Genomic DNA, 15,759 nt, shown 5'->3' with positions numbered 1-15,759 from the left:
AGTTTCTTTATCTTCACCATGCTGACCAATTGTCTCAAAAACCCGATTTAACAACTCGTCGTGTCCATTGTTGAAACATTCTTTCAAGGATGAGGCAACATCCTATGCATTTAAAAAAAAAAAAAAAAAGATACTATGAAGGCTGCTTGCAGTTGCTGCCGCTTTCCCAGGACGTTCCTAGACTACAGTCACAGCACTACTGCCTTGTGTTTTGTTCAGCAGGCAGGCAGGGAATGTTCTTTTTTTAAGTGAATTACAAACTGGTACTTATTGTCTGGGGTGAGTTTCAATTAGGTTATCTTCTCTCAACAATGGAGATTTGGTTTTTTTTTTTTTTTTTTGGATAAACAGCCATGCCCATGTCCGACATAATTAAAATACACAGCATGTACATCACACGTATGTTAATTGTTATGGAAACCCGGATGAGGACCTCTCTTGGCACTGCATAACCGTTGCTATTTATCAAAGTACTCTCCAACTCGAATCCCAACTCACCATAGGCCAAAAAAAATACTAGCTCTTTCTAAATTTTCCATCTTTAATCACTTGCTTCAGTTAAAGAGTCAACGGAGAGCACACAACATACCCTAATTTAATTTCCTCAAACAATTATCAGCACAATCCACTAAGAACAATGAGCTTATGTTACTCTTTTTATTTCTGGACCCTATTGGAAAATATTTAAAGAACGGAAGATACTTATTGCAAAAATAAAAAAGAAATAAAAAAGCATAGATTAAGTTTTCGAGAAATTAGCAAGTCCTAAAAGTTCAGATACTCACAAGCTCACCATGCACTTGGCGTCGTTGAGACTACTAGGCAATACATTGCTTAACCAGAAGTTCAGTATCTACTGGATCAGTTGGTGCAATAACGATCGAGGAAGGAGGAAAACAATGCAACTCTAATCTAATCTAATCCCCAGTCTCAACGCTTCCACCCTTGAGATGCCAATGCTTCTCTCTCTTCTGGAACTCTGTCAAGCCCTTCCCACTTCCAGCCACACCAACCTTGCCCTTGGGATCATCAGGAGATTTAAAAATGCTCTCTTTCTTACGCCCTGAGAAGAAACCAACCTGGAAGAAAAAAGGAAATGGGCATCTTATAATTACAGATCATAATGCGAATTCTAATTTTACTTCTTTGATGTTTAGTCCCGAAGAAGCACCACATTGATAAGAATTTTGAGGGAAATTAATGAGTGTTTAAGAGAACGGGGAAAGGCTACCATTAAATGGTGCCCAAAGCTCATTAGGGCTTCCCAAGTATCAAATATATACAAACTTGTGCTTCTCCAATTTGCAAGTATTTACCTTCTTAGTCTTGCCTTTGGTTGTCTGGAGCTGCTGCCATGCATCCTGTCGCTTATTTTGTGCAGCTTCAAGTTGCTCAAAGCCCTTATCTTTGACTTGAAAAGCGTGTATCTTCTTACGCCTGGCAGCTTTCTGTAGAAGAAACGAAAATTAAACCAATTAATAAGCTCGTGGAGTAAAAACAATGGCTAGAAAAACACTTAATTTGAGGTGGAAGAAGAATAGGAGATAGAGAAATATCATACAAACCCTTTTGCTCTGGGAAAAATTATCGTATACACCAACCCATACTGCACACAAACACCAAGCTGCAGAAGGCTAATCATTGAAGGCTCAAAAGAGAGACAGAAGATATTCACTCGTGGCGCAGACATCAAGTAACATTATGAATGCAGCCAGCCAAGCCAGAACCATGTATCCTCATTCATTTTTTAAATGAAATTAACTAACCAAATACAGAAAGCAACTAAAGATATTAGTGTTGAATAAACTCAATCCAGAAGCTCCTAGATGGTCAAGGAAGGCAACCACCGCCCAGCCAGCCACCAGCTGCCACCAACCGACCAGCCACCAGCCGCAGCCGCCAGCCACCAGCTGCCACAGCCGCCAGCCGCCTTCACACTTGAAGAAAGTTTGAATTTTCGTATTCTGTTTTTGTGTATAAATAGAGTGCCCAGCTTATGTTATATGTGTGGAGAGAATTGAGAGGAACACTAGAAAGAGAAAGAAGAGAGAGAGGGCGTGTAATTGTTAAGCTTTTGTGTTTAATTGTAAGCTTCGGTTTTTGTGTAATAAAACAGTGTGTTTTATCCCCTCTGAGTGTTTCAAAGCCACCACCAGTGGCTCCTCCCACCAACAATTGGTATCAGAGCCCCGTTCGTCGGAAAACAGAAGAGTTTTGGGGTATATCCGAATTTTCAAAGTTGTCAAAAACAAGTTTTGATCATTCCACAGTGTAGAGCTCATCAAGACGAACTCACTGCCGCAAGAATCAGCTTGATCGGAGGAGGAGGTAGCCCACACGCGCCGCCTGAATATTCAGCCAGATCGCCCACGCGCATCCCACGCGCCCCGAGGTTGAAGACGACTGAGCCACACGCGCGCCATATTGGAGCCGCGCCGAGCCGCTTACGCCGAGTCCTAGCCGAGCCACAAGCCGAGTCCAGCCGAGCCTCCAGCCGGTCCGTACTCCGCGCCGAGCCGAGCGAGAGAATATTCCCCCGAATATTCCCCGAATATTCCCCAGAATATTCCCGGTTCAACCCAGCGAACCGCCCGCCGTACAGAATTGGTTTTTGGACCGGTTCACCCATTTTCTGACCCGATTTCAACAAAGTTAGACCGGTTCCCTACTATTTGGACCATTCCGGATCGATCTACAGTGTCAGTTTGTCCAAATTCGGCTCCCAAAGAGGTGATATAGTCATTCCAAAAGCAAAATGACTACAGAAGGTACACATACACTCATCCCGAAGCTGACCAAAGACAACTATGATAGTTGGTGCATCAGATTGAAGGCATTTCTTGGGTCACAAGAGTGTTTGGATATTGTACAAACTGGTTATGATGAACCAGAGTCCAAAGAAAGAGAAGATGCTTTACAAGAGGCACAAAAGCAAGCCTTGAAAGTCAACAGAAAGAAGGACAACAAAGCCAAGACCATCATCTACCAAGGTCTTGATGAAGATACATTCGAGATCATAGCTTCCGCTGAAACATCACATGATATATGGGAGGCTCTCCAACAGAAATACAAAGGTGCTGACAGAATCAAGAAGATTCGTCTTCAATCTTTGAGAGGTGACTTTGAGTTATTGCAAATGAAGTCCTCGGAGTCTATTTCTGATTATCACACAAGGATTATGGTGATAGTCAACCAGATGAGGAGAAATGGAGAAGCCATCATCGATGCTCGAATTACTGAAAAAATTTTGAGATCCCTAGATCCAAAATTCGATTTTGTTGTTGTCGCAATTGAAGAGTCCAAAGATGTGGACAAGTTGACGGTTGATGAGCTTATGAGTTCTTTGCAAGCTCATGAGCAGAAGATAGTAAAGCGAAATGGAGATAAGGCCATCGAGCATGCCTTACAAGCAAAGTTGTCCCTCAAGGACATATATGAGCAAGGGGAGACTTCATCAAGTGGCTACACCACTCAAGGAGGAAGTCAACAATCCAGAGGAGGATTCCAGCAATTCCAAGGAAGAGGTTCTTGGAATACAAGTTTTAGAGGAAGAGGTGGCAGAAACACCACCAGAGGAGGTCGAGGCCAACATGCATTCACTCCCAGAGGAAGAGGAGGCGGTTACAATAACCGTGACAAGAGGAATATCCAATGTTATAGTTGCAATCAATTTGGGCACTATAGCACTGAATGTAGAAGAAAAGCTCCGTTGGAGATACGTGAGCAAGCCAACTATGTAGAGAAGGATGACAGAGAAGAAACTGCATTTCTTGTCCAACAAGGACTTGATAAGAAAAAGGAGGACATATGGTATCTAGATACTGGAGCCAGCAATCACATGTGCGGCTACCGAGAGTTATTTAGTAATCTAGATGAGACCAAGCAAGGTCTAGTTACTTTTGGAGATACCACAAAGGTTCCATTCAAAGGTAAAGGCAACATCCCAGTCAAGATGAAGAATGGCGATTCCAGCTACATCGCCGATGTCTATTATGTCCCAGCCATAAAACAGAACCTAATCAGCTTAGGTCAACTTTTGGAGAGAGGCTATACTTTTTACTCGGAGAATTGTCATCTGGCAATTAGAGACAACAATTGGAGATTAATGGCCTACGTGAAAATGTCCAAGAATAGGATGTTTCCTTTGAACATCCAGTATGATGCAGCAAGGTGTATGAGCGCCATCACCAACAGTGAAGAATGGCTTTGGCACCTGAGGCTTGGACATCTGAATTTCACGAGTCTGAAGATGCTAGCAAGCAAGAAGATGGTCAAAGGTTTGCCTCACATTGATCATCCAGATGAAGTCTGTGAGAGTTGTGTCCTCAGCAAACATCACAGATCCAGTTTTGCCAAAGAAGTCAACTGGAGAGCAAAGAGGCCACTGGAGTTAGTACACACAGATGTGTGTGGCCCAATCACGCCTATGTCGACTGGACAAAATAGGTACTTCCTCACTTTTACTGATGATTTTAGTAGAAAGACGTGGATATACTTTCTGAAGAGGAAGTCAGAAGTATTCAATTGTTTTAAAGATTTTAAAGCAATTGTGGAGAAGCAAACTGGTTACACGATCAGAACAGTGAGATCTGATCAAGGAGGAGAATATACAGCCAATGATTTTGAAGCCTTCTGTACACAACAAGGCATCAGACATCAGACAACGCCAGCTTATACACCACAGCTGAATGGTGTAGCAGAAAGGAAGAATCGCACGATTCTTGACATGGCCAGAAGTTTGCTCAAAGCAAAGAAGCTGCCCAAGCAATACTGGGCTGAAGCTGTATCATGTGCAGTGTATCTGTTGAATCGCTGCCCAACCAGAAGTTTGCAAGGTATTACTCCAGAAGAAGCATGGAGTGGTCACAAACCAAGTGTTACTCATCTACGAGTCTTTGGTTGTGTGGCATATGCAAAGATCCCAGATGCAAGAAGGAGAAAGCTCGATGATAAGAGCGAGAAATGCATCTTTGTCGGATATGGTGAAAGAAGGATGGGATACAGGCTATATAATCCCATCACGAAGAAGGTGATTACAAGTAGAGATGTTATCTTTGAAGAAGATAAATCTTGGGAATGGAATGGTGATCAAGAAGCAGTCAAATGGATCAATATGGATTTGATCCTTGAAGGTGAAGAAGTACCAACAGTACTTGTCGAAGAACCAATTATACCAGCAGCTGAACCACAAAGTCCGGTACACAGATTCCCTGTATTTAACAGAAGGAACACACCAGGAGCATCATCATCAACACCACCATCAGCATCCTCGTCAGAAGGACCAAGAAGGATACGGAATCTTGAAGAGTTGTACGATACCACTCAGGTTATAGAAGATACAACTCTATTTTGTTTCCATGCTGATAATGATCCACCAGAAAAGAAGAGAGCAATAGGTGTCAAATGGGTCTACAAGACGAAAGCCAAATTAGTGGATAAAGGGTACAAGCAGAAAGAAGGCATTGAAGGAAGAAGTGTTCATGCTTGGCATGACATCCCTCGATTGAGTTTAAAGGGGAGATTTGTTGAATAAACTCAATCCAGAAGCTCCTAGATGGTCAAGGAAGGCAACCACCGCCCAGCCAGCCACCAGCTGCCACCAATCGACCAGCCACCAGCCGCAGCCGCCAGCCACCAGCTGCCACAGCCGCCAGCCACCAGCCGCCACAGCCGCCAGCCGCCTTCACACTTGAAGAAAGTTTGAATTTTCGTATTCTGTTTTTGTGTATAAATAGAGTGCCCAGCTTATGTTATATGTGTGGAGAGAATTGAGAGGAACACTAGAAAGAGAAAGAAGAGAGAGAGGGCGTGTATTAAACTTTTGATTTGTGTAATTGTAAGCTTCGGTTTTTGTGTAATAAAACAGTGTGTTTTATCCCCTCTGAGTGTTTCAAAGCCACCACCAGTGGCTCCTCCCACCAACAATTAGAACGAGAAAGAAGTGGCCATTTTATTGTTACAAACACCAGTAAAATTCCTGCATTGTAAAAGTGGCATATGTAAGCACAACTCACCACATCCTCTGGGTCATCATGTTCTATTCGAAGCTTTGCTGGTGAAGCCATCAGAAGCAGCTTGTGCAATCTTCCTTTTGATAGCTTGTTTTGTAGCTTCAGCCACTCTTTCTGCTTCCAGTAAGCATTGAATTCAACTGGCCTCACATTGTCAAGACCCACCTGGGTTTGGCAACTGTCAGTCATGATCCACTATTCGATTAAGAGAAGAAGAGAGAGATATCATAAATGGATGCAGTGGACGAGGTCAGCAAGGCACAAAAATGAACGAGTGATGTATAGAAAAGAATGCAATAAAGTATGAGATGTGCCCCCTGTAATGGCTGAATAGTGAGATGGTTGCCTTTGTTCAAAATAACTACCAGAGAACAATTAAAAATAGAGAAAAAAAACAAGTGAATAATCTCCATCCTTTCAAGATTTGACAGTGGCCTAGATAGATGCAATAGGACTACAAGCCTAGGTCAAAAGAGATGCTCGCACGAAATTAAAACCATGACGACGACGAATTTGAAATTGGGGAGCGATACCTCTTCCCTATTTGCTTCATACCTGAACATTTAACTAATCAAGCACAGGAAAGAAAAAAAGAAGATAAAACAAACGAAAAACAGAATGATGAAAAATAAAACGAATTTCTGTGTGTTTATCACATACCACTCCCCATCTTCGCTCCATACAACTTGAACTTTTGAACCAATGGGGAACTTCTTATGTTGATCAGCCTCCTGTTTGGGGAAAAATAGGAGTGTCGATGCCTAGCATATATCCATAAAGAAATCTATAATTAATTTTATAATACTTAAAAGATGGTTTATATTACGGGTGTTCACGGTTCGGTTCGGTTCGGTTCGGTTTAGACTCAAAAAACCAACCGAACCGAATTACATTAATTTTATGAAATATTAACCGAACCGGACCGAAAACCGGTTCAAACCGAACCGGTTCGGTTCGGTTAAATCCGGTTTTTTTGGCAAAAAACCAGGAAACCTAATCCCTTCATCTAGACTCCCCCAAATCCCCTCCTCCCAGCTTTGAAAACCCGAACCTTGACCCGCCAACCCAAAACTCCACCCGGTCCTTTGGCTCTCTCATCCAAACCTTAGCAACCAAATTTGAATCCGTCATCAAAATCTACAAGAAAGACCTGGACAAGCCATCGGTGGTAGTGGATCCTCCATGTGAAAAATCGTTGTCCCATATGGCTAGAAAACAGAAACTATTTCAATCTTTCAGTGGAATTGATCAAATATGTGCCAAGTTTCCAAATGCTTGAGATAAAGATGACTTTGAGCCTTTAAATGTCCATCGCCAATCTTGCAAACGACAGACAGTAAAAGCAAAAGGAGATTGATACACAAAGGGCATTTGATCTCTTCTATGGCTGTCCCACTACTTTTTGTATGTATACAGTTGCTTATCTATATCAAGAAATGGGGAAAGAAAGATTAAGAATTAATTGAGAAGGGAAGGAGGCGGCTTTTTATGAGAGGCAAGGAGAGGCAGGCAGCTGATGTTAACTGCTAAGGTTAGCTAACTATTTATACTGAAATTTTCTATTTATTGTTTAGTGGGTCTGGTTCGGTTTGGGCCGGTTTCTGGTTCAAAACCGAAACCGAAACCGAACCGGACCTGTTAAAATTTATAGTTTTGAAAATCGGTTTTTCATTTTGGTTCGGTTTTTTCAGTTAATTTTTCTTCGGTTTAATTGGTTTTCTCGGTTAATCAGTTATTTTGAACACCCCTAGTTTATATATACACACAAACGTTCCTCCATTATAATGCACAGCCTCCCTGCACGAAAGTATAGGAGTGTAATTTACTGCTCTACTCACCTTAGGTTGAGGGTAACTAGTGTTGATATAAGTTTGTAATAATTCAACAACAACTAGGATTTAGATTAATAGGATTTAGAGTTTGTATAAATTTTAATATTAGCTAAAAAAAATCCTAGTTGATATAGGAATTATTGATGAAAAATGAATCTTAGTGTTGAAGGTTTATTAAGAAAAGGGACAGAGATATTCCTGCAATGATGCTCCCAACCAAAAAACCTCCCCTTTTTGTCTATCCTCCCCTCCTCTGCAACCCGGGTCTTAGCAATCCTTTTCAAACCTCCCCCTTACAATCCAACCTTACAAACACCTGCAAATGTCCCTTTTAAACATCCACAACACCCCCCTTTTCACCCTGCCACCCTTAACCTTTTGCAACCTTTGATTTACACAAACAATAGCCAAAACAAAAAACACTTACCTAACACAACTCCCACTCCCTTCGTCTCTACTAGGTTTTATTTTGAACGTTTCCCGTCTTGGCTATATTACCAAGATCTCAAAAAGGCTTTTTCAAAGATTAGTCCTGTTACCAACCTCTTTGTTTCTAGGAAAAAAACAAAATAAGGGAGACGATTTGATTTTGTATCTTTCTTCTCCCATTTAGAAGAAACAGACCTTTGTGACAGATTGAACCTTATATGGTTTGGATCTTTCAAAATCCATGCAAACCTAGCAAGATTTTAAACACCTACATATTTCGGGGAAAAGACAGCCTTCACCATAAAGCCAGAAACCAAAATCTCACCCAAACTAGCCCCCTCAGATACAACAGGATCTTTGTTGAAGCTCTTTTGGTCACAAAACCATCAAAGAAAACTGTGGTGTATAAGTCTACACATGATGACAAGGAATGGCTATTGAGAAGTTTAGTCGGTTCTATAGCCACAAAAGTGGACCATGCATAACTGAAGCATATAGTTTTGAAAACTGTCAAGGCAATTAGCTTTCACTTCCTAAGAGTAAGCCAAGCAGTTATCACCTTTACAGACAATGAGACCATGGAGAAAGAATTAATAAACAGTAACTCTGCCTTGAAAAACTACTTCTTTAGTATCAAACCATGGAAGAGGGAAGTAAAAGTTGTAATCAGATTTGCGTGGGTGTATATTCTAGGACTTCCTTTAATTGGATGGAATCATAGATGTATTGAATCCATGGTAGAAGACACAGACAAGTGATTGGTTATGACATTACAAGTGTGAGCCAAGGTTCACTTATAGGAGTCAAGGTGATACTGAGCCCAACCTCTTTCATGACTTTAAACAAACAACTTTTGCTGATTTTAGATGGAGAGGAATTTGATATATAAATCAAGGAAATAAAGCTAGGTTTTAGCCCCCTACTTACCACAATTAAATACTTAATGGATACATTAGGCACTGAAGAATCATATAAAGAGACATACAATAAATTTACACCTCCAGAAGAGTTTTCACCAGCCAATATAAATGAACCAGATGCTGACTGGACCTTAATAGAGCAACAGGACAAGGACATGCAAAATGACCCCTCTCTCATTCTCTGCATAAGGTATACTGGATCACCCAACAACCTAGACCAATCTAACATAACATACAAAACCTTCTGCCTTTTTCCTGAAACTAAGGAAACATATAAGCTACAGACGAAAAACCAGCAACTGCACACCGCCTCTCACCAATCATCCTTTGTAGAGCCATGCTATGACACTTTTAAGGAAAAAACACAAGGGGCAGGAACTAGTTACAGCAACCCAGATGACTCAGTAGTATCCTTTATAAGAGTGGGCCTCAATAAAAAACAAACACAAACTAAAGCCTTTTCAACCCAAGTTACAAGGCCTGCCCCAAAACTAACGAGACCCATGATACTAGCCCAAAACTAGAGCCAAAATACACATCAACAATCTTTCTTTGCCTTCATACGTGACCTAGCAGAACCACAGGAAGTAGTGGAAATAGAGTTGGAGGAAAAAATAAAAGATAAGAAGCTTAGAAGAACCAGATGTTAGATCATTCAACAAAAGGAATAATGTGATGAAAGTTAGATCATTTGCAGCTCATATTAGTATATCAGATGGAGCACCCAATCTTCTTGCAACGAAGGTAACCAACACTCAAAATAATACACCTCTAAAAGACACCACGCCATCCCCTGTTATCAAGTCATCTAGCGTTGGAAAAGAAGATAAGAACCTTAACTATGCCTCTATGGATGATTAAACCAGTGGCTTGCATCTTCATTTACCGCCTCTTTGAATCCTCAAAGCAGCCAACAAACCTCTTCAGAAGCGACCAATGAAAACACAAACGAAATTTAAGCAAAATAAGAAAACTGAAGTTGTTGCAATTAAGTGGTTGTGTTGCTAACACTATAGAGGATTGTCATTCTTCAGACTCCTTAGACTCAGGAATTCAATAAGGAAATGTTCAGTTTCAGATTACTTGTATGAAGCATCAAGACAATGGGTTTGATAGTGAAAATGAGACTTAAGAAATGATACAGGATGCAGTGGCTCTAGGTCTGGAAAACCCTCAAGAACTAAAAGTGTATGAAGAAGGCATAATGGGAAACATTGACAAAGAAGTAGATGAGTAGACATCAGTCAATCAGTTGTAAGTTTTCTACCCCGCTAAGTCTAGTCCGCCTTGGTTTTTGCTCTCTTTATAAATATCTTTACTTAGAACAACTATGGTTTAGGTATGTCACACAAAAAAAATTCCATCCAGAATAGGCTTTTAAAAAATAATGTTGGTATCTGTTTTCTTTTAGAAACAAAGAAAAATAATTGTTATGACTCCTTCATTAGAAATCTATGGAATATTGCAACTGTCAAATGGGTTTTCTAGAATCTGTAGGGAAATCAGGAGGGATTATAGCAATGTGGGATAACTCTATCTTTGAAGTTAACTCTGTAGAATTTGGGGGGCAGTGGATCAGCCTATGCGGCACACATATTCCCTTTTCTTTTCATTGTATGATAGTCGGTGTCTACGATGCATCTTCTATGTAAGAACGTACTGATCTGGGGGAAGAAATCACCACTCTTAAGTTTACTTTCAAACTACCAGTGGTGGTGCTAGGCAATTTCAATAAAACTCTACACGTTCATAAGAGAAGTAGTGGTTACCTCAATCTCTCAGGATCAACTTCATTCTGCAGATTCATATCCAATTATGAACTAAATGAATTCAATCTGTAGGGGCACCAATTCACTTGGTTTAGGGGTGGCTTTATAAGCCGTATTGACAGAGTTTTTTCTTCCCTAGATTTCCAAATGCAGTTCTCATCTCTATCTCTCTGCCATTACCCTAAAGGGATGTCTAATCATTGTCAGCTGCTCCTCCAAAGCCTTGAGGTAAACTGGGGGTAGAAGCCTTTCCATTTTATAAATTGCTGGTTGTTGCAGCTTTCTTTCTTAACAGATTTTAAGGCCCTTTTTTATAATAGCTGGAAGGAATTTCCAAATAATTTTAGACTAATTAAGAAGCTGGGGATCATGGGAAAAAAGATGAGACAATAGAATAAATCCACTTTCGGGGATCAGAATCTAAAACTTGTAGACATCTAGAACTCTATTACAACACATGAAAACTTAAGCGAAGTGCGTCCCTTGTATAAGACTAAAACAAAAAGCTCCAGGGGCTGAACTCTGAACTATGGGAGGTTAACGTAAGGGTTGAAGATATTTAGAGGCAAAAATCCCGTCAAAACTGGTGTAAAATGAGGGATAAGAACACTTATGTTTCAACTATATTAGTAAGATTAAACATAATAGTAGTCACCTAGTCTCCTCAAATGATATCAAAGAAGGGGTTGTCAACTTCTCCTCCTCCTTATTTCGCAAATCAATGTGTAAGAGAATTGAAATGGGAGGTTCGAGGTTCTCCAAAATTTTAGAAGCTACGTCAATTTGGCTAGAAAGACCACCTTCATTCGAAGAAGGGAAGCAAGTTGTGTGGGACTGTGATGGTTCCAAAGCCCCTGGCCCTGATGGTCTCACCTTCTCCTTCTATAAAAAGGTATGAAATATCATCAACTTATAGGTTTTTATGCTGGTTAAATGTTTTTTTCAGAACCGGTAAACTACCAAAGGGTATCAGCTCTTCCTTTATAACTCTGATTCCAAAAACAAAAGGGCTGACCAAATTCTCCCATTTTTTCCAATAAGCTTGATTCACGGGTTATATAAAATAGTGGCAAAGCTACTGTCCATTAGGCTTCGATGTGTTCTGACATATGTAATCAGTGTTAACCAGTCTGCATTCATTGTCAGGTGTCAGATATTAGACGAGTTCATGATAGCAAATAAGGTTGTACATGGCATCTACATCAAGAAGAAGCATAGCCTTTTACTAAAGGTAGATTACCTTAAAGCCTTTGACTCAATTTTTTGGGAACATATTGACACTAGCATGGGATACATGGGTTTTCGCTCACACTGGAGGAAGCTGATCTTTGAATGCTTATCCACTTCTAAAATAGTCATCTTGATAAATGGTTCCCCAATAAAGAATTCAATTTGGAGAGGGGTTTCGGGTAAGGGGACCCTCTCTCTCCTTTTTAATTTGACATCGCAGTTTAGGGGTTGATAGTTTTATTCAATAGGGCATCAACTTCAGGTTACTTTAAAGGCTTACAGACTGCTCCAGGATGTTATATAACTCATTTGCAATATGTCGATGACTCTCTGATTTTCCTGCCAAATGACTTTTGATCTATTCTACATGCCAAGAGGATTCTTTGTTGGTTTGAGATCATTTCCAGACTGAAAGTTAATTTCTATAAAAGCTCACTAATAGGTATTAACTTGGACAACGACTACACCTCTAGCCTGACAAACACAGTTTTCTGTCGTAGTGATGCTTTCTTGGTCAGGTACCTTGGATTACCTTTTAAAGCCAATCCCAACAAATTATTTATTTGGAAACTAGTGTTGTCCACAATCAGAGCAAAGTTAAGCACATGGAAAAGGAATTTTTTTAGCATGACGGGAAGGTTATGTCTAATTAAATCAGTCTTGAGCTCTTTTCCTTTGTTCTACATGTTTGTTTTCGCTATGCCAGAGGGTATTATTAAAGCCATCTCTTCTTTAACCCGGTCTTTTCTCTGGAAGGGAACCTCAACCTCTCATGGCATTTTTAAGGTGGCTTGGCAAAAGGTAATAAAGAGTAAATCTTCTGGTGGTCTCGGACTAGGATCCATCCACAACAAAAAATTGGCTTTACTCTTTAAGTGGCTATGGAATCTGGATAATGGAGTGGTAGGAGGCTAGCAAGAACATATTTTTTTAAAATATCGACCTCATTTTATGAATGGTATCCCTGCGTTTACAGGTTTTTTTATCTCCAGCTTGGCATGGCATGGTTTCGGCAATCTCTTCAACACAAAACATAGCCAATCTTTTACATGCAAATTTCGGGATCAAGGTGGGTGACGAGAGGAACATCTGGTTTTGTATCGACTCTTGGCTAGGCTCTGCAACCACTCTCCAACTCTTATTCCCCAGACTTTATAACCTGTCCCTGCAACAAAAAACCAGCCTTGCAGATATATCTAATTTGATAGATACATCTCTTAACCTATCCTAAAGAAGACCCCTCCAGCCCCGTGAGAGCTGCATGAGGGAGAGCTTGATCATAGAGGTGCAAGGTGGTCTTGTTTTCTCAAATGGTGAAGACCGTGAGTTATGGAAATTCCACAGCTCTGGCATATACTCAGTTCAATCAGGTTGCCTCTTCTTTGATAGTCTCTCGGTGACTGAAAATAATCATTCCCCTATTCTGCTATGGAATGGTTATGCCCCTCCAAAAAAGGGTGTGTTCATATGGCTTCTTCTTCAAGGTAGTATGAGTACAAGAAGCTTTTTAGCTGAGAGGAGAATCATTAATTATGAGGAATCTCACTATCCATTCTATTGTAAGGAAACAAAGACAATTAATCATCTTTTCCATTAGTGTCCTAACACATGGTCTCTTTAGGGTCATTTCTTGAACTAGTTCGGGTGCTTAGGCTGTTTACACACAAACCCAAATCAAAATATACAGGAATGGTCTGGCCTGATCAATGGAAATTTTCAATGATGTGCTATTACCCTCCTTATAAAGGTTTGTACTAGTCAATTTGGATAGCACGCAACCGCCTAATTTTCAAATCCAAGGCTCCGTATTGGGATATGATTTTTTATCTCACCTTTCACTGTTTGGCCTTCTGGTTGAAATCCTTAGTTAGAAATTTCAGCTACATAGGTTTAAATCTTTTTACAAATCCTAAATGTATTATGAATTGAACTAACTAATTAGGTCCCTTGTCGCTTTGGTCTTTTCTTTTCTTTTTTATTCCCATTGTATTCTATTTCTCTTTCAGCTCCACCTACTTGATGGGGCTACTTATTAGATTAGGATTTTCTTTGAGTAGTTTAATTTCTTGATTATCTAGGACTTGAGGCTTATAAATAGATTTGTAATCAAAAGCATAATACACAAGTAGGGAGATATAGAGAAAAGCTAAAAAGATGTATTGTTTGAGAAAACTCTTAATAAAAAACATCACTCCTCTCATTTTTCTTCTTGTTCTTTAGCTTTGTTCTTATCTATGTTCTTATAAATTAGCTACCATACCCTATCCTTCTTTTCCCATAAGTGGTAGCGGAGTTTAGGTTTGATTATTTAACATAGCCAATTCAAACTTTCTACTTCAATGTTGTAGGTTGACAAAGAACAACTATGAAACTTGGTGTATTTAAGTAAAAGCTTGGCTAGGTTCCTAAGATGTGTTGTTACTCAATTTTGAACCCCAAGTGCTGGAGACGGTGTATACCCGTTTTGAACCGAGTGTAGCTCATGTTTGTTGGAAAAATTGATAAAAGCAGAAAAAAGAAATATTTTTTTTCGAAACCCTGTTTGAGCTGTTTTCTGCTCTCTTTATCCTTCCCCTTTACTACCAAAATCATCAGGTTTCTTAGATTGACTAGAATGCTAAATTCATTCCTTTGTTATCTTGTTTTTGAGGTTGAATAAATCTTTTAGAATTTGCACTAAAAAATGGTTCTGTTGTCGTCGCAATTTTTTGCTCCAACTTAGGCTCTGATTTTGACTCAGTTTCGTACGATATCTGACCATCCTAGGTATATTTTGTCACTCATTACATGTTCAAAAATTGATATACACCTTTATTAGGTCCTAGGGATCATTGTTCTTAGGTCAGATTCTCAGTCATATTTGGATGCTCAGCATTTCTGTCGTGGGAAGCATATAGCCCAAGTTTGCGGGACTGATTCGAAGGATTTTTTTTGGACCAAGGACTGAATTGAAAAGTGTTAAAATGAGGATTTTAATTGAAGAAGGATATTGGAAGCTGGAGAGGGAGCTAGATCATCATAAATGATGGGATTTATACCACACCGAATGAGGAAAATCATGTTTTTGTGCAGCTGTAATTCATAGGAGACAGCAGCCTTTGACAGCTGCAAAATGCCATAAAGAGAATAACCTCACCATCATCTAATGGCTGGAATTTTATCCCTAACATAGATGGCTGGGATGATGTGTTAATGTTGGAAACAAATCACTAGAATCAGCACATAATCAATGAGAATATTGTAGTTTTCTCATTTGTATTATTTGGCTGCAAATCAGCTGGGATTTGCATCCTAGGTTAATGCATTGAATCTTTCCTAATAAGAGCTATGTATAGACTATATATACTATTCCTCTACTGACCTAAAAAAATGAGGAAGATGGCAGCAAAAAAAGAGGAGAAAAGAGAGGAGGGAATAGAGAAAACAAAGCACAAAAAGAAAAAAAAAACGGAGAGAAAAGAGCAGGAAAAAAAAGAAGAAGCCAAAGACAGGAGAAAAACGCAGAATAGAGAAGGTTTCTTTCATTCTCACAGTTACGTTACTGTGAGGTTGGGAGGATTGACAGTAG

The 15,759-nt window shown here is 39.8% G+C and overlaps 1 pseudogene; it reads right to left on the bottom strand.

Moving 5' to 3' along the window:
* Positions 1 to 917: 917 nt before the first annotated feature.
* LOC118051322 (uncharacterized) lies at positions 918 to 11,216 on the bottom strand (annotated as a pseudogene).
* Between the last annotated feature and the right edge of the window lie 4,543 nt (positions 11,217 to 15,759).

Source organism: Populus alba, chromosome 3 (assembly GCF_005239225.2).
Source record: "Populus alba chromosome 3, ASM523922v2, whole genome shotgun sequence".
Classification (NCBI taxonomy): domain Eukaryota; kingdom Viridiplantae; phylum Streptophyta; class Magnoliopsida; order Malpighiales; family Salicaceae; genus Populus; species Populus alba.
The sequence above is the reverse complement of the archived record's forward strand: the minus strand, read 5'-3'. Positions and strand labels throughout refer to the sequence as shown.